Below are 25,193 nucleotides of genomic sequence, written 5' to 3' on the forward strand. Positions count from 1 at the left end.
CTGGAAAGCATCATAGCCGAACAGGTTTTCCGTGGCCGCATGATCCACCACATAAAACGTGAGGGGCCTAACAACAGACTTGTAGGCCGTGGAAGCATCAAACTGGCCAACGATAGGAATTTTCTGCTTATTATAAGTTCTCAGATTTCGCGTAACTGGAGACAAGGGAGGGGAGCCCAACTCCAAATACGTGCGAGAATTAATGAGAGTTACTGCAGAGCCAGTGTCCACTTGCATGCGAATGTCTTTATCCAGAACACGAACAGTAACAAACAACTTATTTGTTTGAGAAAGCATACAGTTAACATCCATGTCCGATGCCTCGTCCTCGTCGACAGGAACTTTAGGGGACTGACACACAGAAGCAATGTGGCCTTTTTTCCTACGGGAATTACACGTGGCCCAACGTTTTGGACACGCGGCCCTGTCATGCTGTACGAAACAACGTGGACAAGAAGGAAGTGCGGAACGAACCTGCTTCTGTGGTTGCTGTTTTCGCTGCGAGCGTTGCGGCCCAACGCGACGTTGTTTACGCGAGTGAACCGCCGCCACATCTTCGTTCTCCTGTGAAACAGGCAAATTGTCCGTGTCGAAAGTTGACTGTACAGCGCCTACATCACACCACGCGTCTATTTGCGCGCCAGCAGCGTGAGACACTTCAAAGGATTGAGCGATGCTTAGAACTTCCGACAACGACGGGTTTGGCAGTTGTAGGGCACGTTGCCGAACTTCTTTATCAGGAGCAAGCCGTCAAATAGCGTCCCTAACCATTGAATCAGCGTAAGACTCATAATGAGTGTCCGTGACAAACTGACATTTCCTACTCAGACCGTGTAGTTCCGACGCCCAAGCCCGGTAAGATTGATGGGGCTGTTTACGACACCGGCAGAACGCCACGCGGGCGGCAACGTCGTGGGTGTTTTTTCGGTAATAGTTATACAGTAAGTCACACATTTCTTGGAAGGACAGAGAGGCAGGTTCCCGCAGAGGGGCTAACTGAGATAGCAGCTGATAGATCCGTGGGGAAATCCAAGATAGAAATAACGACTTACACATAGGAGCGTCGACAACGCCGAAAGCCAAGAAGTGTTGCCGCAAACGCTTCTCATAATCCTCCCAGTCTTCAGCGGTCTCGTCGTAAGGAGGGAATGGAGGCGGAGAAGAGGAAGACAGACGATGAGTAAGCGACGTCGACAACGCCTGAATAGCAGCCGTCAGCTGTGTTTGTTGTTCAATGAGCGCTTGCATAAGCTGTTCCATGTCCGCCCCGTCACGAACACACAGATCCACAACACAGTGAAAATATCCCATCCTCGTCGCCAAAAAGTGTTATAACCTTTAATCACCAACAATTGCGTGGATATTCAAACACACTCACTTAGAAACAATAGCTGGTTACATGATAACAACTCAGTATCCCTTATTCGACTGCCGTGCCGTGACATGCGGCCGGCGCCGTTCGTAGCTAGGTGGCGCTCCCGCGCTCAGCCGAGTTGCGGAACGCCTCTATCGCCGTTTGCGCGTACTGTCGTGGCGGCACTGTTAAATTTCGTAGCACTGTCACAACACCAACGCTTTCGTTTGGTAAGTTACATAATCTTTGTTTTTTGATAATAACTTTTCACTGTCATAAGAATAGTCGGTCCATAACAGATTGATCAAAACCCTAATTTACTTCACTACTTGCCTCAGCACTAGCAGTCCATGTTACACATGCTGCCCATTATTGGTTTGGCAGTTTATGATTACCTATCAACTCCTTGCCCCACATTGGCAAGCCCTTTAGTTATTGCTCACATAGCATTGTAGGTAGTCCTCAGCTTCAGGACCACAGCATTTTTATTCGTTTGTCTTCTTTTGCTGCCCAACAACAAATTTTTGAGCAGTTTATTGTCATCATTTCCAATTTTTCTATCATTATGTCATATCTTTGGTACAAATTGCATTAATGGTATAAATCATAGCATCTGTAACTTTAAAACAGTAATTAGACACTGGTAACAAAACCAGTTCTTTTCAAATGACATCATCAGGTAACATATACACATCATTAATCAATAAAATTTTAAATGTCATACTTGGGATCAAGTCAGGACTAAGAATTTCTTACTATTCATTTATCATTGCTTTCCCATACACTGTTAGGTCATTACATATGTAATACTGAGTTTTGAACACACATTCAGTTTTTCAACACTATATTTACCCCTATTTTCAAAAGCACATTTAGTCATATTAGAGTGTTCATTTACCTTGTTTTCAGTATTCTTACCTTTTCTCATCCATATTTTTTTTCAATTACTTTTCCATTACATTTTCCCTTTACAATACCCACTATACTTACATTATTCTTGATCATCTTCTTGTGTACCCAATTTATTTACCCATTACTCTTTACAGAAACATTCACCTTCAGTCATATTAAACAAGGAAAATTTAGTATTATTAAAAATTTTTATCATTATCCAAATTCACTAAAAAAAAATTACTTTAAATTAATGTTAATTTAAAGTTTGAAGCAATTTGTTAAAACTGTGGCTGGAACACTGGAAGTAAGTTATTTTAAAGTCAAATTTACATTCTGTAAGACATGATTCAATATAAAAAGGGAAGAGAGAAAGAAGATTGTCAAAGTTCCGAATGAAGAAGGGGAAGGTTGCCAACATGAAAAGAAATGGAAGTAGTGCTGGCAATGACTAAGGCACCTGGTGCTCATCAGACACCAGACAATGCAAAGAGTGCGTGTCCCCTGAGGGTCCCAAATTTCATTCATCATTGGTTTCTGTGGACATATAACTCCAGGTCAATGATATATCTAACTCCTAAAGGTGTCCTTGACTTAGGGTACACAAGAAAATAAGCATTTGTATGTGGTGCTCCTTGCACTTCAAAAGGCCAGTTGTAAATATATTTGAATTTAGAAATTTCATTATTAATTTCACTAGATTTTTCATGGGTCTTCACAAAAACATAATCTCCAAACTTAAATTTAATTGTTTTTAGGTTATTATTATGCCTTTTGGATCCAGTGGCCACTTTCTCTTTCATTCTTTTCTTAATTAACTCTCTTTTTTTTCATGCCGGTTAATTCCTACAATAGGTGGGAATTGCAAGATCTCTTCAATAATACTTTTACTTTTACAGTCCAACAGAATTTGTTCAGGGTTAAAACCGGTGGTTTAATGGTATAAAGTGTTCATGGTCTTTTCAAAGTCAGTTACAAATCTGCGCCAAGCCTTATGGTTATGGTGACAGTAGGTTCTACCTAACCTTCCTAATTCACACATATATCTTTCTAGAGGGTTACTAGCCGGGTGGTAGGCCAAAATATGTTTAACTTGAACATCATGTTGCTTCATGCCTTCTTTCCAGAATTTTGAAATAAGTTTTGGTCCATTATCAGACAAGACTGCTTTAGGTTTACCAATGGTATTAAAATACTCAGTCATCTTACTAAAGACTGCTTTAGCAGTGGCTTTCCTGATTGGATATAATTTAATAAATTTGGAGAACACTTACAACACTACAGCAATGTAAGACCAATTCCCTGAGGTTTTTTGGTAAAGTACCATACAAATCCACTGAAAATAATTCTAATGTGTCCTCTGGTACTATATTCTGCATAAATCCTTGATTTACTCTATTTGTTACTTTTGCCCTCTGACATACATCACACCATCTTATTCTCTCAGTAATTTTCTTAGCAGCACCTACATTAATCATGAACACATCAGTTAACTTTTCAATACACTCTTTGGGACCACAATGCCCTAAGGCAAGATGAAAATAATCAATCACTTCAGTCTCAAGTTGCCTAGGCCAACACACCTTCCATTCTTCAGTACTGGTATTCTTTCTCCTGTATAAAACTCCATTAAATATCTTGTAAAATCTACTGATTTGTGGGAAATTAGGGTTACTAAAATTAACTTTCACGGTCGTCCATATTTCATCCTCATTCTGGTGGAACCTCATGCTTTAACAAATTTGCTCAATTGTTTTCCTACCTGGAACCTCATTAATACACTCCTGGAAATTGAAATAAGAACACTGTGAATTCATTGTCCCAGGAAGGGGAAACTTTATTGACACATTCCTGGGGTCAGATACGTCACATGATCACACTGACAGAACCACAGGCACATAGACGCAGGCAACAGAGCATGCACAATGTCGGCACTAGTACAGTGTATATCCACCTTTCGCAGCAATGCAGGCTGCTATTCTCCCATGGAGACGATCGTAGAGATGCTGGATGTAGTCCTGTGGAACGGCTTGCCATGCCATTTCCACCTGGCGCCTCAGTTGGACCAGCGTTTGTGCTGGACGTGCAGACCGCGTGAGACGAAGCTTCATCCAGTCCCAAACATGCTCAATGGGGGACAGATCCGGAGATCTTGCTGGCCAGGGTAGTTGACTTACACCTTCTAGAGCACGTTGGGTGGCACGGGATACATGCGGACGTGCATTGTCCTGTTGGAACAGCAAGTTCCCTTGCCGGTCTAGGAATGGTAGAACGATGGGTTCGATGACGGTTTGGATGTACCGTGCACTATTCAGTGTCCCCTCGACGATCACCAGTGGTGTATGGCCAGTGTAGGAGATCGCTCCCCACACCATGATGCCGGGTGTTGGCCCTGTGTGCCTCGGTCGTATGCAGTCCTGATTGTGGCGCTCACCTGCACGGCGCCAATCACGCATACGACCATCATTGGCACCAAGGCAGAAGGGACTCTCATCGCTGAAGACGACACGTCTCCATTCATCCCTCCATTCACGCCTGTCGCGACACCACTGGAGGCGGGCTGCACGATGTTGGGGCGTGAGCGGAAGACGGCCTAACGGTGTGCGGGACCGTAGCCCAGCTTCATGGAGACGGTTGCGAATGGTCCTCGCCGATACCCCAGGAGCAACAGTGTCCCTAATTTGCTGGGAAGTGGCGGTGCGGTCCCCTACGGCACTGCGTAGGATCCTACGGTCTTGGCGTGCATCCGTGCGTCGCTGCGGTCCGGTCCCAGGTCGACGGGCACGTGCACCTTCCGCCGACCACTGGCGACAACATCGATGTACTGTGGAGACCTCACGCCCCACGTGTTGAGCAATTCGGCGATACATCCACCCGGCCTCCCGCATGCCCACTATACGCCCTCGCTCAAAGTCCGTCAACTGCACATACAGTTCACGTCCACGCTGTCGCGGCATGCTACCAGTGTTAAAGACTGCGATGGAGCTCCGTATGCCACGGCAAACTGGCTGACACTGACGGCGGCGGTGCACAAATGCTGCGCAGCTAGCGCCATTCGACGGCCAACACCGCGGTTCCTGGTGTGTCCGCTGTGCCGTGCGTGTGATCATTGCTTGTACAGCCCTCTCGCAGTGTCCGGAGCAAGTATGGTGGGTCTGACACACCGGTGTCAATGTGTTCTTTTTTCCATTTCCAGGAGTGTATATCTTATATGAAATTTGCCATCTTCATTACATTCCCTCGGTAAGTTGTTCATACCCTCAGGCAATCGTGATGAAGTGTTAGCTACGTAATTGTCACTACCTTTAGTATACAATATCTCATAATCAAACTGTTGTAAGTACAGGGCACATCGACTCAACCTGCTGGTAAACAGTCGACAGTTTTTCAAAAAGGTTAATGTCTTGTGGTCTGTATGAATTATAGTTTTATGTCCCTATAAATAATTCCTAAATTTCTTTAATCCGCAAATGATTGCTAAAGCCTCTTTCTCTGAAATAGTATAGTTTTTCTCATATTTAGATAAAGTCCTACTAGCAAAAGAAATTGTCCTATGTTATGTTTCCCCAGATTCTGTGTTTTCCTGAAATATTTCAACACCAATACCATAAGCACTACTGTCTGTAATCATGTGGAATGGCTCACTTAAAACTGGATGATGTGAAATGTTTTCCCTTACTAACTCAGTTTTTAAATTTTCAAAATCTTTCTGAAATTCAGATGTCCAAACATATACACTATTTTTCTTCAACAAGCTATTCAAGTGTGGGCTGTTAAAAGCTTGCCCCTTCGCAAATTTGCAGTAAAACCCACAAAGACCTAAAATCGCTTTTAAATGTATCCTGTTATTTGGAGAATGGCACTTTTCAATAGCATTAAGCTTTTCTGGGTCCTTGGCAATCCCAGATGTGGTTGTTGTGTGTCCTAAAAATTTAATTTCTTGTCTCACAAATTCACACTTTTTTAACTTGAAAGTCATGCCCCCTGCTTGTAGAGTGATAAGGGTTTTGTTTAACAGGTCACAATGTTCTTCCCAGTTATCAGTAGCAATCAATAGGTCATCCACATATACAGTCAATCTGGCACAAAGTTCTTTTCCTAAAACAGAATGCAAAGCCCTAATGAAAACAGAAACAGAGGTATTTAAACCAAATGGTACAACTTTGTATTGGTAACATTTTGCTGCAAACAAAAAAGCTGTATATTTCCTAGAATCTTTGTGTAATGGGATTTGCCAATATCCGGCAGTGAGGTCTAAACTGGTTAGATAATTTTCATTATGGAACTTTTGTAATAAATCATCTAAATTTTCAAGCCTGTCTACTTCTCTCCTGACAATTTTATTCACTGCCTGTGCATCAATGACTACTCTTGCGCGTCCATCTTTCTTATTGACTATAATAAGTGGACTATTGTATTCACTATTGCTTCTCTCTATTACCCCCAATTCCAACATTTTATCAATTTCAGCTTATACTGCTTCTTTCTTAACTATAGGTATTGGATATGGTCTGACAAAGAATGCTTCATGTTCCAGGACATCCATACGGTATTCAAGGTGATTTACGGCACCTGGTTTATCAGAGAGCACTTCCTTATTATTATTCAAGATATTAAATAAATCCTCTTTCTGTTCACATGAGATCTCTTGGATAACATCAACAGTTTCCCTAAAACTGTCAGTTTTTTGATCATCCTGCAATAAATCTTTCACATGGTATATTTCGTATAGTTGGGATAAACCATCATTTTCAGATTCTATTTTTAACAATATGGTTCTGCATTAACATCTTGGACCTGGTTGTCACCTTCAAATTTAATTTCTGTCGTTTTTGTTTCCCTATTAATCTTAACAGTTCCACTACCACAATCTAAAATTACTTTTTACTTCTGTAGCCAATCAATACCTAGAATCATTTCAGCACTTAGTTCAGGGACCACTAAAAAATCATGTTCAAATTTTTGAGTTCCTGTTTCAAAGTCCATCAATACTTGTTTTTGAATGGGCTTGCTGGACCTACCAGTAGCTCCTATAATTTATACTCCACACACAGACATTATTACTAACCCTGGTTTATATGAAATATGATCAAAGAATGATTCTGATATGTCACTGATTTGGGATCCTGTGTCTAAAAGCACTTGCAGCTCAGTGTTATAAACATTTACAGGTATTGTAGTTTGTTTAATAATTCTGTGCTCCTTTTCCTCCTGTCCTTCCCATAACAGATCCTGCTCAACCATAATGTCTTTCCAGGAAATATTACCTACTGATTTCTGTTGTATATCAGGTGGCTTTTTGGGTTTGTTGACCTCTACATCTTTACAGATTTTCAACAATTCACGTTCTACTATATTTATATCTATAGGTTCTTTAGGTTTCTGTAAATCTGTTTCTTTCATTACAGTAAGCAAAGCTTGCCCTAATATAGTGTCATCTGGCAGCTCTTTCGGTTTTGTTTTGGTTATGAATTCGGGATTTTGTTTCGAAAAGATGTCATTAACTTTTTCGTAACCTCTTTCTGTAAAGGTATAATTATGTTTGTCGACCTCCGAAAACTCATCTGTATCTGAATCTGTAGTCTCTCGTTCCTGTGAGTTATCACTAGGTTCTATTTCGTTATCAGATTCGAGCAGGAAAGCAACTTTTAAACAGTGAGGCAGACTATCTCAAGATGTTTCAGCTACTTTGTTTTTTGAATTATTTTCTACACAATGCACATCGTTTGGACACTCAGGTACTTCTGTTGTATCACTTTGAACGATTTCAGCCTTAACTTCATACTTAGTATAGTGTGTGTGTGTGTGTGTGTGTGTGTGTGTGTGTGTGTGTGTGTGTGTGTGTGTGTCGGGGCTTATGGGCCCTCAACGGCGAGGTCATCAGCGCCCTGACACACATTAAAAGGAACGAATGTGGACAGACCTAATAAAACTGAAGCATACACGCAAAGAAAGCAGGAAAAGAAGGTAAATGCTACATAAGAAAGTAAAACGTAAGGAAAGGGACAACATAGCAACAAGAATGCCACAAGAAATTGTCATTGGCTGGCCACTTACATAAAATATGGGCGAGCTTGTCACACAGTGAGCAAATTAAAATCCTCTCCTTAAAATCTTTGTAAAAACATTTGACATGGCACAGAACTTTAAAACTTTAACCAAATTCGTCTGAGTGTTGCCTAAAAGAAATAGCAGGTCCGCTGGCAAGTCAGCCGCGGCCCGCTGGTCAGAAAATAAAACACAATCCAATAAAACGTGGCGCACAGTGACCTGAACGCCACAAGCGCCACACATTGGAGGGTCCTTCCTCCGGAGCAGGAAGCCATGCATCATAGGGCTGTGGCCTATTCGAAGCCGAGTGAGGAGAACCTTGTCCCGTTGTTGGGGCTGAAAGGAAGTACACCACACACGCGTTGTGGGCTTGACTATACGGAGCTTATTGTCAGTCACTTCCAGCCACTCATCCTCCCATCGACGCATGACTCGTGAGCTCAACAGCGAGGTTATTGCGTGCAGGGGTATACCACACGGAGATACTTTTGGATCGAGACACGCCTTCTTGGCTGCGAGATCTGCCCTTTCATTCCCAGCAATGCCGACATGTCCCGGAACCCAGCAGAAATCCCCAATCGCTGTAGTTGGAGGAGGGCATCCTGGATGGTCTGGACTATTTTATCTGCTGGATACAAACGTTACAATGAGTGAAGGGCTCTTAGGGAATCGGAACAGACAAGAAATTTAGGACAGGAAGAATGCCTCATCTGCTCCAGTGCCCGCAAAATCGCAGACAATTCTGCATCAAAGACAGTAAAAGTCTTAGGCAGTCGGACCTTGAGGACACGATCCAGAAAAACAACAGAGCAACCAACGGAATCCCCTTGTTTCGACCCATCTGTAAAAATGGCTACATAGTCGTGGTGCTCAGATAAAATGGCAGAAAATGCTGCAGTAAAAACGGTGGCAGGAGTGCAATCTTTCTTGTACTGCAATAAATCTAAAATCACACTGGGCCTCTTCAGTAACCAGGGTGGCAGGTGGTTAAAACCCTGGAGTTGGGGTTGTACAGACTCCACACCGAGGGACTCTAGCACACGTTGCACACGGATCCCAAATGGCAACGTAGACCGGGGACAGTGGGAAAAAAGATGGTCCAAAGGTGGATGAGCAGCAATATGGTGAGCAGGCGAGGTTGGAGTTGCAAGAAACTTACAAGCCTGGCGCACCAGTAGGAGCTGCCGCCAAACAGTAAGTGGCGGTTCCCCGGCCTCAGCACAAAGGCTGGATATGGGACTGGTCCGATAAGCACCTGTGGCCAGTCGAATCCCTGCATGGTGGACAGCGTCAAGAATCAGCAAATAAGACTGCCTCACTGACCCATACACCGTGCACGCATAGTCCAGCCGTGAACGCACAAAAGCCTGATAGAACTGGAGGAGACGCACCATGTCCGCTCCCCAAGACCTGTGGCTGAGGCACTTGAGGATGTTCAGTGCCTTCAGGATTCTGGCTTTCAAGTCTCGTTGGTGTGGGAGCCATGACAACCTGGAGTCAAAAATTAGGCCCAGAAACTGCACCGTGTCTCTAAAATGTAGGATAGTGTCCCCCATATGCAAGGCAGGCAAATTAAAAAGACGACAAGAACGATTAAAATGAACACAAACACACTTATCGGCAGAAAATTGAAATCCCATCTTTGCAGCCCACTCCTCTAACTGCCGCACTGTGAGCTGCAACTGAAGGCTCACTGTTGCAACACTGGAGGAGGAACAGAAAACTGCAAAGTCGTCCACAAATAAGGAGCACTGTACTGGACTCCTCACTGTAGACGTTATACTGTTGATGGCTGTGGCAAAGAGAGTAACGCTTAAAACACTGCCCTGGGGGAACCGTTCTATTGCTCAAAGCGATCAGACAGTGTGTTACCAACTCGGGTCCGAAAAAACCGCTGAGACAGGAAAGACCGAATGAAAATGGGGAGGTGGCCACGAAAGCCCCATTGACGCAGTTGTGCAAGAATAGAGTGTCTCCAAGTAGTATCATATGCCTTACTGATATCAAAGAAGATACCGCCGATACAGTGAACCTGATGGAGGAAAGCCTGCTGAATAGCCGCCTCTAGGAGGGTCAGGTTCTCGACCGTGAACCGAAATTTTCGGAATCCACTCTGAGAGCGGCTAAGGAGCTGCCTGGTCTCTAACAGCGAGACCAGACAACGGGTAACCATCCGTTCCAGGATCTTTCTGACACAGCTCGGTAAGGCGTTACTCCGATAGCTACTGGGACATGTGCGGTCCTCTCCTGGTTTGAGGAGAAGGATGAGAATTGCCTCTCTCCACGAGGTGGGGAACATTCCTGTCTGCCATACGAGATTAAAACATTCAAGGAGGATTTCCTTTGACGCCACTGGCAGAAGTCGAAGCAAGGAGTGCCGGGTGTGGTCGTGACCTGGTGCAGTATCAGAAGTCTCAGTAAGTGCCAATTCGAGTTCCCACATTGAGAAAGAGGAGTTGTAGGCCTCAAAACTGTTCGACCGAAAGTAATGCTCTGTCAGTGTCTGAGCAATGTCTCTGGATGTCGTTTGGAGGCACCCCTGGTTCAGGACCGCAGCTATTGGTAAATGACTGCGAGTACTGGAAATCCTCTGGATGGCTTCCCACACTTTTGAAGAAAAAGTGGGACGATTTATGGAGATCAGGTACTCATGCCATGACTGCTGTTTGCTCTCTTTAATGACCCAGCGAGCCTTGGCTCTCGCGATTCGAAAGATTGAGAGATTGTCCACTGTGGGGCAGCATTTAAACTGTCTAAGAGCCGCACGTCTGTCCTGGATAGATCAACGGCATTCTTCTGCCCACCAAGGGACAAGTCGCTTCTGTAGAGGGCCAGAGGACTTTGGGATGGAGAGATCAGCAGCGTGATGGATCACATATGTGATGTGATCCACCCATCCCTGGACGCTGTTACAGTGTTCAAACACAGCCAACTGGCGAAACAGTGTCCAGTTAGCCTTGTCAATCATCCACGTTTATGGCTTCTGTTACAGCAACTCACCATCGAGTAGCTGAATGCGGATCTTGAAGTGGTCGCTGGAATGAAGGTCATTAATGACCTCCCAGTGAACAGAGTCGTTGAAGGCTGGAGAGAAAAATGAGAGGTCGATGGTGGTGAAAGACCCTGTAGCGTGGAGAAACTCCCAGTAGCAGTGCAGAAATGAGTCGGAGCACCGGCGTTTAGGATGGACAGCTCGCGAGACGTCAGGAGGTTCTCAAAAACTCGACCCTGAGGGCCATTAAGTGTTGAGCCCCACAGGACATGGTGGGCATTAAAGTCGCCCAGGAGGAGAAATGGTTGGAGCAGTTGGGCTGTAAGATCATTTAGAGCTACAGAGTCTACCGCATCCAATGGAGGCAAATAAAGAGAGCAAACTGTAAGCCTCTGATGTGCAGATATTGCAACTGCAACTGCTTGCAGATCAGTATCCAGGCGAAACGCAGAGGAGTGGTGCCCTATATTGATGAACATAGCAAGCCCTCCTTTGGCTCTTTCCCCAGTCAGATCATATAGGGTATAACCCTGTAGTGCAGGGGCATTGAATGCTTTGAAGTGTGTTTCCTACACACACAAGCAGAGAGGGGGATGCTGCACCAGGAGCGTCAGTTCCTCCACGCGCGTCCTGAATCCATTCAAGTTCCACTGTATAATGGACGCCATCTATCAGCGGGTAAAACTTTCATCCGGACTCTCTGATTGGGAGGGGAGCCCACAATGGGTGGGGGCTCTGTTTTGGGGCGAGACGGTTGCCCTCTTCTGATATCAAGCTCTATAGCCTCTAAAGAAGAATCGACAGAACGTCGGTGATCAATGTCGACAGCGTTTGACGTTTTGCCTTGGATTTTTTTGCCCTGGGTAGACTTTGTAGCCATGACCGCAATTGCGGTCAGAACCTTTGCTACAATGTCAGCAACCACAGTTTTGTCTGAAGTTCTTGGGGGAGGGACAGGCTTAGAAGCGACTACAGCAGCACAACTGCAGGGACACATGCAGGTAGTAGTGCCGACACTAACAGCCTCTGTTGATGTAGCTGTGTCAGCTTTCCGTGTGGGCTGTTTAACAATGGAAGTGAAGGAGGTAGCAAATAATGGGGGCAGCATGACTTTAAAGAGCTTTTTGGCCTCAGTATAGGTGATGCGCTTAATACTTTTAAGCTCCTGTACCTTCCGATCTTCCAGATACACATTGCAGTTCCGACTCCAGACGGAGTGAGGCCCAGAGCAATTCACACACTTCATTGGAGACAAACAATGGACTCCGTCATGGGCAGCCTGACCAACCTTGCCACATGTAGCTTCTCCACGACACCCAAGAGTCCCCTCTGCAGGTTCGGGGGTAAGAATAGACGTGCGGTATTCCTGCCTGTCGTAAGATTCGACTCAAAGGAGTCTCAAACGTTTCGGCCCTCCATATCTCAAAATTATTCCGAAGAGTGAGCCGGTGGGGAAGGGCGCCTTACTTGGTGCATTGTGTGAATCGTGCGTTGAGACCTTTCGCCAGCTTATTCATCGTTGCATTGCAGTCCTGCCCACTCTCCATCTCTTGGGCATAGATATATTTCTGTGTGCAATTTCCACCATACAATTTGCAGTGCCACTTTCTGCACAGGCGACGACCATGGACTACTGGTCACCTAATATCCAGCACGGTAGCCAGTCTGTTGTGGTGGGGCCGCCATGTACCCTGTTGGTTGTAGCCCCCTAACAACACAGAGATCGCTACGGATTCCTGATCCGTTAACTCCTCACGTATGCCAAGGAGTAGATGCCTATCTCCCTGGGGCATCGGGACTCCTGGCAATGGCCATCCTGCCAGATGGCCCTTGCTGAGACTGGGTGGCGCCCGTGGGGAGGGCCCTTGGTTGGAGTGGGTGCCATCTGGGTGGATGACCTGCAATGAAGCATGGTACATCATCTCTCGCTGGTGGCCAGCTGTGAGTCTTGAGCACAATTTAACGCTCAGAAATACGATCCAAAAACGTTCCCCTCCCTGGCCACACCGTGGGTGGGCCATAAGTCTCAAGATGGCAGTGACAGTTATTCTCCCCGGTTCCTAGTTTGATGGGGATTCTTTCATGTCCACAAAGCCTCAGTTCTTCGTAGAGCATTTAGAGATTAAGTTTGGGGAAGTGGAGAGCTTGTCCAAATTGCATCTGGGTCAGTACTGATTAAAATGGCGTCCTCTGCCCAGTCATGCAGATTACTTGCTTGTGACAATTTGGGGGATGCTAAAGTTACCATCACACGACATAAGAGTTTAAATATGGTCCAGGGTGTTATATTCCATAGGGACCTTCTTTTGCCGTATGATGACGATTTGCGCGCCAATTTAGAGCAGTGAGCCATACACTTCGTCCACCATGTTTATCGGGGTCTGATGGATAATCAGGTTGCCACTGGTGCCTTCACCTTGGCCTTCGAGGGTGATACATTACCTGAGAAGGTCGAGGTGATGGTCTACTGCTGTGACGTCAAGCCCTATATCCCTCCCCCGATGCGGTGCTTTAAGTGTTGGAAGTTCAGCCATATGTCTTCCTGTTGTACATCCAGCCTCACATGTCGAGGTTGCAGACGCCCATCACATCCCAATACTCCATATGACCCGCCTCCCATCTGTGTCAACTGCAGGGAGCATCGCCAGACTGCAGGATCCTCCAGAAAGAGCGGAAAATCATGGAATATAAAACCATGGACCAACTGACCTACACTGAGGTTAAGAGGAAAAATGACCAACTACATCCTGTTTGAATGACATCTTCATATGCTGCTGCTACAACAACTGTGTTAGCCCCATCAGTCCAGCGAATTCCACCCAAATCACCGAGCCGTTCAACTCCACATGCCCCCTTGCCCATGGGGTGAACTACCCACCCTTTTGCTCCTGCGCCGCCTACCTCGTGAGCAACACTCCCCCCCCCCCCCACCACCCACCCATAGAGGACGTCCATGCCTGCTTCTAAGCCAGAGGAGCATCCAAATTCTTCGGCTCCTCTCGCTCGCAAGGAGTCCGTTGGGTCCCTCCCTTCGCAGGGTTCCACAAGCGGGAAGGATGACTCCCGACAGTGGCATAAGTTTCCAGCAATGTGAACCCCGTCCCCCGTGGCTATCGGGGTTATTATAGGAACTGGGCAGCTTACGAAAGGGTCTCTGATGGCTACTGTATCTACGTCCTTCACTCCATTCACAGCGAGTCTGTTCCTCTCCAAACATGTTTAGAGGCTGTTGCTGTTCGGGTGTGGACGCCTCAGGCTGTTACTGTCTGCAGTCTCTATCTTCCACCGGATGGATATGTCCTGCAGCGTGTCGTGGCTGTGCTGATAGCCCAATTGCTGCCACCTTTTCTGTTACTGGGCGACTTCAACGCCCATAACCCTCTGTGGGGTGGATCAGTGGCAACAGGCCGAGGCAGCACCGTTGACCATGTTTTGGCACAGCTCGACCTTTCCCTCTTAAATGATGGTGCCTTAACACATTTTAGTGTGGCGCATGGCACATACTCAGCCATCGACCTTTCAATCTGCATCCCTAGCCTCTTACTGTCTGTCCAATAGAGTGTGCATGACGACTTGTGTGGTAGTGACCACTTTCCGATCTTTCTGTCACTGCCACAGCGTCACTCTCCTGGGCGCACCTGCAGTTGGTCTATGAATAAGGGACTGGGACTTGTTCTCCCCCATTGCGACTATTGAGCCTCTATCCATTGACGCCATTGGTGGTGTGGTTCACTCAGTCACCATCGGTGTTCTTCTGGGTCCCCTCGGTGGAAGACTGTGCCTTGGTGGTCGCCCGAGATCGCTGAGGCGACTAAAGATTGCGGGCGGGTGTGCCAGCGTCACAAGTGGCATCCCTCATTAGATCACCTCATCGCCTTTCAACGGCTCCATGCGCGGGCCCGCCGCATCATTTGCCAACACAAGCAGGAGTGCTGGGAATGGTATGTCTCCACCATTGGCCTCCGTAGCTCTCCCTGCAGGTTTGGGCCAAGAATAGGCGACTCTATGGCTATCGGACCTCGTCACAGTTCCTGCACTTTCACTGAATGGAGCTGTACTGACCCTGATACAATTGCCAACCGCTTAGCAGAGCATTTTGCTCAGAGTTCCGCTTCTACGAATTACCACCTGGCCTTCTGCTCCATGAAAGAGCGGTTCGAATGTCGGAGCCTTTCATTTCACACTCGACCCTCTGAATCCTACAATGTTCCATTCAGTGAGTGGGAATTCCACTGTGCCGTAGCCACTTGCCCTGATACGGCACCCGGGCCTGATCGCATCCACTGTCAGATGCTCAAACACCTCTTGGCGGACTGCCTGTGATGCCTCCTAGACGTTTACAAACGCCTCTGTGTCGAGGGTGAGTTCCTGTCGCAATGGCGGGAAAGCATCGTAATCCCCGTCCTGAACTTGGCAAGAACCCACTGGAGGTGGACAGCTACCACCCCATTAGCCTCACCAACGTTCTTTGCAAGTTGCTAGAACGCATGTTGAGCTGGCGATTGAGTTGGGTACTCCAGTGGTCTAGGGGTAGCGTCTTTGATTCATAATCAAAACGCCTTCAGTCCCGGGTTCGATCCCCACCACTGCCTACATTTTGATAAATAATCAGCATTGGCGGCCGAAGACTTCCGGCATAAGAAGTCAGCCTCATTCTGCCAACGGCCTTGTCAAAGAGGGCGGAGGAGCGGATAGAGGTTCAGGGCACTCTCTTGTCCTAGGGGTGGGAAATTGCCCCTAAATGCGGAAGAATCAGCAATGATCAACGACATGAGGATGCAGAAGGCAATGGAAACCACTGCATTAAAGACACGTAACGTGTATCCACAGGACATGTGGCCTGTAATTGAAGAAGTGTCATGATGATCTCTCCATTGGCAAAAGATTCCGGAATAGTCCCCCATTCGGATCTCCGGGAGAGGACTGCCAAGGGGGAGGTTACCATGAGAAAAAGATTGAATAATCATAGAAAGGATAACGTTCTACGAGTCGGGGTGTGGAATGTCAGAAGCTTGAACATGGTAGGGAAACACGAAAATCTGAAAAGGGAAATGCAAAGGCTCAACCTAGATATAGTAGGGCTCAGTGAAGTGAAGTGGAAGGAAGACAAGGATTTCTGGTCAGATGAGTATCGGGTAAAATCAACAGCAGCAGAAAATGGTATAACAGGTGTAGGATTCGTTATGAATAGGAAGGTAGGGCAGAGGGTGTGTTACTGTGAACAGTTCAACGACCGGGTTGTTCTAATCAGAATCGACAGCAGACCAACACCAACAACGATAGTTCAGGTATACATGCCGACGTCGCAAGCTGAAGATGAACAGATAGAGAAAGTGTATGAGGATATTGAAAGGGTGATGCAGTATGTAAAGGGGGACGAAAATCTAATAGTCATGGGCGACTGGAATGCAGTTGTAGGGAAAGGAGTAGAAGAAAAGGTTACAGGAGAATATGAGCTTGGGACAAGGAATGAAAGAGGAGAAAGACTAATTGAGTTCTGTAACAAGTTTCAGCTAGTAATAGCGAATACCCTGTTCAAGAATCACAAGATGAGGAGGTATACTTGGAAAAGGCCGGGAGATACGGGAAGATTTCAATTAGATTACATCATGGTCAGACAGAGATTCCGAAATCAGATACTGGATTGTAAGGCGTACCCAGGAGCAGATATAGACTCAGATCACAATATAATAGTGATGAAGAGTAGGCTGAAGTTCAAGACATTAGTCGGGAAGAGTCAATACGCAAAGAAGTGGGATACGGAAGTACTAAGGAATGACGAGATACGTTTGAAGTTCTTTAACGCTATAGATACAGCAATAAGGAATAGCGCAGTAGGCAGTACAGTTGAAGAGGAATGGACATCGCTAAAAAGGGCCATCACAGAAGTTGGGAAGGAAAACATAGGTACAATGAAGGTAGCTGCGAAGAAACCATGGGTAACAGAAGAAATACTTCAGTTGATTGATGAAAGGAGGAAGTACAAACATGTTGCGGGAAAATCAGGAATACAGAAATATAAGTCGCTGAGGAATGAAATAAATAGGAAGTGCAGGGAAGCTAAGACGAAATGGCTGCAGGAAAAATGTGAAGACATCGAAAGAGATATGATTGTCGGAAGGACAGACTCAGCATACAGGAAAGTCAAAACAACCTTTGGTAACATTAAAAGCAACGGTGGTAACATTAAGAGTGCAACGGGAATTCCACTGTTAAATGCAGAGGAGAGGGCAGATAGGTGAAAAGAATACATTGAAAGCCTCTATGAGGGTGGAGATTTGTCTGATGTGATAGAAGAAGAAACAGGAGTCGATTTAGAAGAGATAGGGGATCCCGTATTAGAATCGGGGAGGACTTACGGTCAAATAAGGCAGAAGGGATAGATAACATTCCATCAGAATTTCTAAAATCATTGGGGGAAGTGGCAACAAAACGACTATTCACGTTGGTGTGTAGAATATATGAGTCTGGCGACATACCATCTGACTTTCGGAAAAGCATCATCCACACAATTCCGAAGACAGCAAGAGCTGACAAGTGCGAGAATTATCGCACAATCAGCTTAACAGCTCATGCATCGAAGCTGCTTACAAGAATATTATACAGAAGAATGGAAAAGAAAATTGAGAATGCGCTAGGTGACGATCAGTTTGGCTTTAGGAAAAGTAAAGGGACGAGAGAGGCAATTCTGTCGTTACGGCTAATAATGGAAGCAAGGCTAAAGAAAAATCAAGACATTTTCATAGGATTTGTCGACCTGGAAAAAGCGTTCGACAATATAAAATGGTGCAAGCTGTTCGAGATTCTGAAAAAAGTAGGGGTAAGCTATAGGGAGAGACGGGTCATATACAATATGTGCAAAAACCAAGAGGGAATAATAAGAGTGGACGATCAAGAACGAAGTGCTCGTATTAAGAAGGGTGTAAGACGAGCCTGTAGGCTTTCGCCCCTACTCTTCAATCTGTGCACCGAGGAAGCAATGATGGAAATAAAAGAATGGTTCAGGAGTGGAATAAAAATACAAGGTGAGAGGATATCAATGATACGATTCGCTGATGACATTGCTATCCTGAGTGAAAGTGAAGAAGAATTAAATGATCTGCTGAACGGAATGAACAGTCTAATGAGTACACAGTATGGTTTGAGAGTAAATCGGAGAAAGACGAAGGTAATGAGAAGTAGTAGAAATGAGAATAGCGAGAAACTTAACATCAGGATTGATGGTCACGAAGTCAATGAAGTTAAGGAATTCTGCTACCTAGGCAGTAAAATAACCAATGACGGACGGAGCAAGGAGGACATCAAAAGCAGACTCGCTATGGCAAAAAAGGCATTTCTGGCCAAGAGAAGTCTACTAATATCAAATACCGGCCTTAATTTGAGGAAGAAATTTCTGAGGATGTACGTCTGGAGTACAGCATTGTATGGTAGTGAAACATGGACTGCGGGAAAACCGGAACAGAAGAGAATCGAAGCATTTGAGATGTGGTGCTATAGACGAATGTTGAAAATTAGGTGGACTGATAAGGTAAGGAATGAGGAGGTTCTACGCAGAATCGGAGAGGAAAGGAATATGTGGAAAACACTGATAAGGAGAAGGGACAGGATGATAGGACATCTGATAAGACATGAGGGAATGACTTTCATGGTACTAGAGGGAGCTGCAGAGGGCAAAAACTGTAGAGGAAGACAGAGATTGGAATACGTGAAGCAAATAATTGAAGACGTAGGTTGCAAGTGCTACTCTGAGATGAAGAGGTTAGCACAGGAAAGGAATTCGTGGCGGGCCGCATCAAACCAGTCAGTAGACTGATGACAAAAAAAAAACTCCAGTATTGGGGCCTTCTGGCTCCGTCTCAGGTTGGGTTCCGTAAACGCCGCTCTGCCGCCGACAATCTGGTGAGCCTGGAGTCTGCCAACCGTACGGCCTTTGCCCGCCGTCAGCACCTCGTCGCTGTCTTTTTTGACATGCAGAAGGTATATGATACGACATGTCGACATCACATCCTCTCTACGCTACATGGTTGGGGTCTTCGGGCTCCACTGCCGATTCTCATACGTTATTTTCTGTCGCATCGTACCTTCCACTTGCAAGTTGCGGTCTCCCATTGTTCACCCCACGTTCAGGAGAACGGGGTACCGCAGGGATCTGTCTTAAGTTTCTGATTGTTTTTAATTGCAATTAAGGGGCTCGCTGCGGCGGTGGGAACGTCTGTCTCAGCTTCTTTGTATGCTGACTTCTTCCTGTACTATAGCTCCATTGGCATTGCAGCTGCTGAACGTCAGCTGCAGGGCACTATCCGCAAGGCGCAGTCTTGGGCCTTAGTGCATGGCTTCCAGTTTTCGGCTGCCAAGACCTGTGTTGTGCATTTCTGCCGGCGAAGCACTGTTCACCCCGAGCCATGGCTTTATCTTGATGGCGAACCTCTTGCTGAGGTGGAGACACATCAGTTTTTGGGTTAGTTTTTGATGCCTGGTTGACATTGCTGCCTCATATTCGGCAGCTTAAACAGATGTGTTGGCGGCATCTTAATGCTCAGCAATGCTTGAGCCACACCAGCTGGGGAGCCAACCGATCTACCCTCTTACGGGTCTACCAGCCATTAATTCAGTCCCGTCTGGATTATGGGAGCCTGGCTTATGGTTCAGCATCACCTTCTGTGTTGTGGGTGCTGGACCACATTCTCCACAGCGGGATCCGACTTGCCACTGGAGTTTTCCGGACCGGCCCTATGAACAGCATACTTGTGCAGGCAGATGTCCCTCCATTGCTGTTAAGGCGCCATCGTTTACTGGCCGATTATGCTACACACATTTGTAGCTTGCCTGGGCATCCCAACTATCATCTCCTGTTCCCTCAGTCTGTCATCCATCTCCCAGAACGTCGACCCTGGTCGGGTTGTACGATCCCAGTCCGCGAGGGAGAGCTTTTCCCCGGGTTTGGGGTTTTCCCTCTTCCATCTCCTTTCTGGGCCCCTGTGCATACACCCCCATGGTGTGTGCCCCGCCCATTCCTTTGGGTGGAATTAGCACAGGGCCCAAAGGACTTGTTCGCTCCTGAGGCCTTCCGCAGCCACTTTCTTTCCATCCTTGCCACATATCAGGGCTCTGGCGTTGTCTACACTGACGGCTCGATGGTTGCTGGTCGTATCAGTTATGCTCTCACACTAGGGTGACCATTACAAACAACACTCATTGCCGGCTGGCTGCAGCGTTTTCAGTGCTGAGCTGGTCGCCACCTCTCTTGCCCAAGAGTATATCTGCTCCTGCTCAGGTTAGTCCTTCGTTATCTTTAGCGACTCCCTGAGCAGTTTAAGAGCTATCGACCAGTGTTTCCCTCGCTCTTGTCTGGTGATGGCTGTCCAGGAGTCCCTCCATGCTCTTGCCCATTGCGGCCCCTCGGTGGTCTTTGTGTGGACCCGCAGCCATGTTGGGATAGCCGGCAATGAACATGTGGACCGCCTGGCCAAACAGGCCACCAGTGAACCTACTCTGGAGATAGGCCTCCCGGAAACTGATTTGCGGGCAGTCTTACGCTGCACAGTTCTCTCGCTTTGGGACACTGAATGGCGCAACCTGACCACGCCAAACAAACACCGCCCTATCAAGTCGATGACGGGTGTGTGGCGGTCATCCATGCGAGCCACTTGAAGGGACTCAATAGTCCTTTGTTGGTTCCGCATTGGCCACACCCGCTTGACACGCAGCCATTTACTGCGGAATGAGCACCCGCCTCTATGTCGCTGTGGGTCGGCTTTGACAGTGATCCACATTTTGTTGGCCTGTCCCCTTTTAACTGTGCTCAGGCAGACGTTTGCGCTGCCTGATAGGCTCCCTGCCCTTTTAAAAGATGACACTGCTATGGCAGGCTTAGTTTTGCGTTTTATTTGGGCAGGGGGCTTTTATCACTCAATCTAAATGTTTGTCCTTTTTCTACTGATTCTGGCCTTTGTCCTACGATTTTAGTCTGAGTTTTTAGTGTGGTTCTCGGTGGTTGGCTTTTCCTTTTTTGTCTCTATGGTCGGCCAACCACTGTCACACTCTGTGTTCTTTTAATTCCTTTTATCTGGTCTCTGTCTACGTCTCTCTTGTCCTGTGTCGTCTGTCGTCTTTTCCATTGTCGTCTTTATTCTGTGTGGGTGTTTTTAAGTTTTGGAACAAGGGACCGATGACCGTCGCGGTCTGGTCCCTTTAAATCCCCCAAACCAACTAACCAACTATTTGCATGGGAAAGGCCTTGGAGCGGATGGTCAACCGCCGCCTTGACTGGATGTTAGAATCTCGGCAACTTCTTAATCGCTTTCAGTGTGGGTTCAGGAGGTTTCGTTCCACCTTCGATAACCTTGCCGTCCTGGAGGCAGCCATACAACAAGCTTTCCTACTCCATCATAACCTTCTATGTGTATTTTTTGACATCGAGAAGGCCTACGATACTACTTGGAGGCATCTCATCCTGGAGTAGCCTCTGTGTAGACGCTGGTGAACCGCCACTTCATATGCGGCGACGGCTACTTATGGTGCGCCAGGCGTAAAAATTTTGTCCACACCATACACACCTGCGTACCATATCATTGCTCAGCTTCCTGTGACACGACTATTTCATAACCGGCAACGTGCGACGCGGCCCTATGAGATGCGCGCAGGATTGGCTCTCTGTGATGGGTATGGCTGGTCTTCATGTTCTACGTCGTGGTAGGAGCAGAAGCAGATTCCCACCTTGGCTCCATGGAGACCCAGACTTATTTTAGATTTGACTAATTTTAAGAAAGATAGTAAACCAGATTTTACATTCCAATCTGTTTTTTAACATTTTAGATGTGTATCACGGTTTTATCGTCGTTTACGCTGATGGCTCCAAACAGGAGAATTTCATTGGTTGTTCTGTAGTGTTCCCTGATGATGTTACCCGGGATTCGCCTCCCTGATGAGTATACCGTTTTCGCAGCGGAGCTCCATGTGATCCTGAAGGCACTGGAGCAGATGACTCGTGAACGGGGATACCGATTTTTCCTCTGCTCCGATTCTCTTAGTGCCTTACAATCACTGCAGAATCTGTACCCAACCGAGGAGATGGTCCAGCTGATATATGACCAACTCTACCTGCTCCAAGGGCGGGGTAAGGAGGTGTCCTTCTGCTGGGTGCCTGGTCATGTATGAATATGGGGCAATGAACAGATCGATCAGGCTGCCAAGGAGGCCTGCAGAGAGCAGGATGTGGTCCAGTGTCCTATTCCCTTGCAGTCTGTCATTTCTGCACTCCACAAGAAGTGCATGGAGTTGTGGGAGGAAGAATGGCTGACGGTGACGGCCAATAAACTGCGGTTGGTGAAGTCAAAAACTCGGCCGTGGCGTTCCTCGTGCCAGTTGCTCAGGCGGGAAGAAGTGACCCTCAGACGTCTTCGGATCGGTCACTGTCCTCTGACAAATAGTTTTCTATTACGGCGAGAGGATCCTCCGTTTTGTGATGCTTGTGGTGTACACATATCTGTCCGGCACATCTTAACAGACTGCATTTTATACCGTGATGCAAGGGCAGAAGCACAAGTTGATGGGGAACTACCTTGTGTTTTAGCTAACGATGAGACGTGTGTGTCTAGGGTTTTAAAGTTTTGTGCTGTGTCTGGACTCTGGCCTAAACTTTTAGGCTGGAGGTTTTAGTGTATTGCAGAGTAGCTGGCACCTCCCTTTTTTCCTTTCGGTCAGCCAGCCACTTCCATCTGCTATATTGTCTTAGCTCCTTCTACCACTTTCTTCCTGTGTTGTCCATGTTTTACTGCTGATGACATGCTTTCACGCTTCGGTGTGAGTAGGCACATATTTTTCAAAGCTTGTTACCTGTATTTTACGTAATGTTTTATCTTACTGTTCTGAGTATTTTCTTGACACTCGTCTCAATCTGTTACTGACCGAGCGCTGAAGACTGCTGTCGTGCGCCCAAAAAAACCCTCTACTAGTACTACTGCTACTACTACTACTACAACAACTGTAGTGTGCTGGATGGTGCCGTGGCTGCAATGATGGACCTCACTATGGACGCCGGGAGTGAAGTTGCGCATCATGCAGTTTATTGCGCACCTTTTGAGTCGTAACACGATGTCCTGTGGCTGCACGAAATGCGTTATTCAACATGGTGGCGTTGCTGTCGGGTTCTTCCGAGCCACAGTCCGTAAGTAGCGGTTATCCTCTTCAGTAGTAGCTCTTGGACGGCCTGAGCGAGGCATGCCATCGACAGATCCTGTCTCTCTGTATCTCTTCCATGTCCGAACAACATCGCTTTGGTTCACTCCGAGACGTCTGAACAGTTCCCTTGTTGAGAACCCCTCCTGGTACAAAGTAACAATGCGGACACGATCGAACCACGGTATTGACCGTCTAGGCATGGTTGAACTACAGAAAACAGGAGCCGTGTACCTCCTTCCTGGTGGAATGACAGGAACTGATCGGATGTTGGACCCCCTCAGTCAAATAGGCGCTGCTTATGCATGGTTGTTTACATCTTTGGCCGGGTTTAGTGACATCTCTGAACAGACAATGGGAATGTATCTGTGATACAATATCCACAATCAAAGTCTTATCTTCAGGAGTTCCAGGAACTGGGGTGATGCAAAACTTTTTTTGATACGTGTATTTTACATGTAGTACTAATACAGATGTGGAAGGTGATTACTGGAGTACGCAGCAACAGAAGAGATGTACTGTAACTTTCCTCCCTATTTCAATTTCGAAAAAAGACGATAGATTCCACTGTTAGTCGAGAATTACTTGGCTTCTTGTAAAAGACTAGAAGTGAAATATTACCAGAAGCTGTAAAGAAGGTATTTAGTAACAGTAAAATTATACAGGGTGTTACAAAAAGGTACGGGCAAACTTTCAGGAAACATTCCTAACACACAAAGAAAGAAAATATGTTATGTGGACATGTGTCCGGAAACGCTTACTTTCCATGTTAGAGCTCATTTTATTACTTCTCTTCAAATCACATTAATCATGGAATGGAAACACACAGCAACAGAACGTACCAGCGTGACTTCAAACACTTTGTTACAGGAAATGTTCAAAATGTCCTCTGTTAGCGAGGATACAAGCATCCACCCTCCGTCGCATGGAATCCCTGATGCGCTGATGCAGCCCTGGAGAATGGCGTATTGTATCACAGCCGTCCACAATACGAGCACCAAGAGTCTCTACATTTGGTACCGGGGTTGCGTAGACAAGAGCTTTCAAATGCGCCCGTAAATGAAAGTCAAGAGGGTTGAGGTCAGGAGAGCGTGGAGGCCATGGAATTGGTCCGCCTCTACCAATCCATCGGTCACCGAATCTGTTGTTGAGAAGCGTACGAACACTTCGATCGAAATGTGCAGGAGCTCCATCGTGCATGAACCACATGTTGTGTTGTACTTGTAAAGGCACATGTTCTAGCAGCACAGGTAGAGTATCCGTATGAAATCATGATAACGTGCTCCATTGAGCTTAGGTGGAAGAACATGGGGCCCAATCAAGACATCACCAAAAATGCCTGCCCAAACGTTCACAGAAAATCTGTGTTGATGACGTGATTGCACAATTGCGTGCGGATTCTCGTCAACCCACACATGTTGATTGTGAAAATTTACAATTTGATCACGTTGGAATGAAGCCTCATCCGTAAAGAGAACATTTGCACTGAAATGAGGATTGACACATTGTTGGATGAACCATTCGCAGAAGTGTACCCGTGGAGGCCAATCAGCTGCTGATAGTGCCTGCACACGCTGTACATGGTACGGAAACAACTGGTTCTCCCGTAGCACTCTCAATAGATTGACGTGGTCAACTTTACCTTGTACAGCAGCAACTTCTCTGACGCTGACATTAGGGTAATCGTCAACTGCACGAAGAATTGCCTCGTCCATTGCAGGTGTCCTC

The sequence above is a fragment of the Schistocerca piceifrons genome, unplaced genomic scaffold (assembly GCF_021461385.2).
Source record: "Schistocerca piceifrons isolate TAMUIC-IGC-003096 unplaced genomic scaffold, iqSchPice1.1 HiC_scaffold_726, whole genome shotgun sequence".
NCBI classification, from domain to species: Eukaryota; Metazoa; Arthropoda; class Insecta; order Orthoptera; family Acrididae; genus Schistocerca; species Schistocerca piceifrons.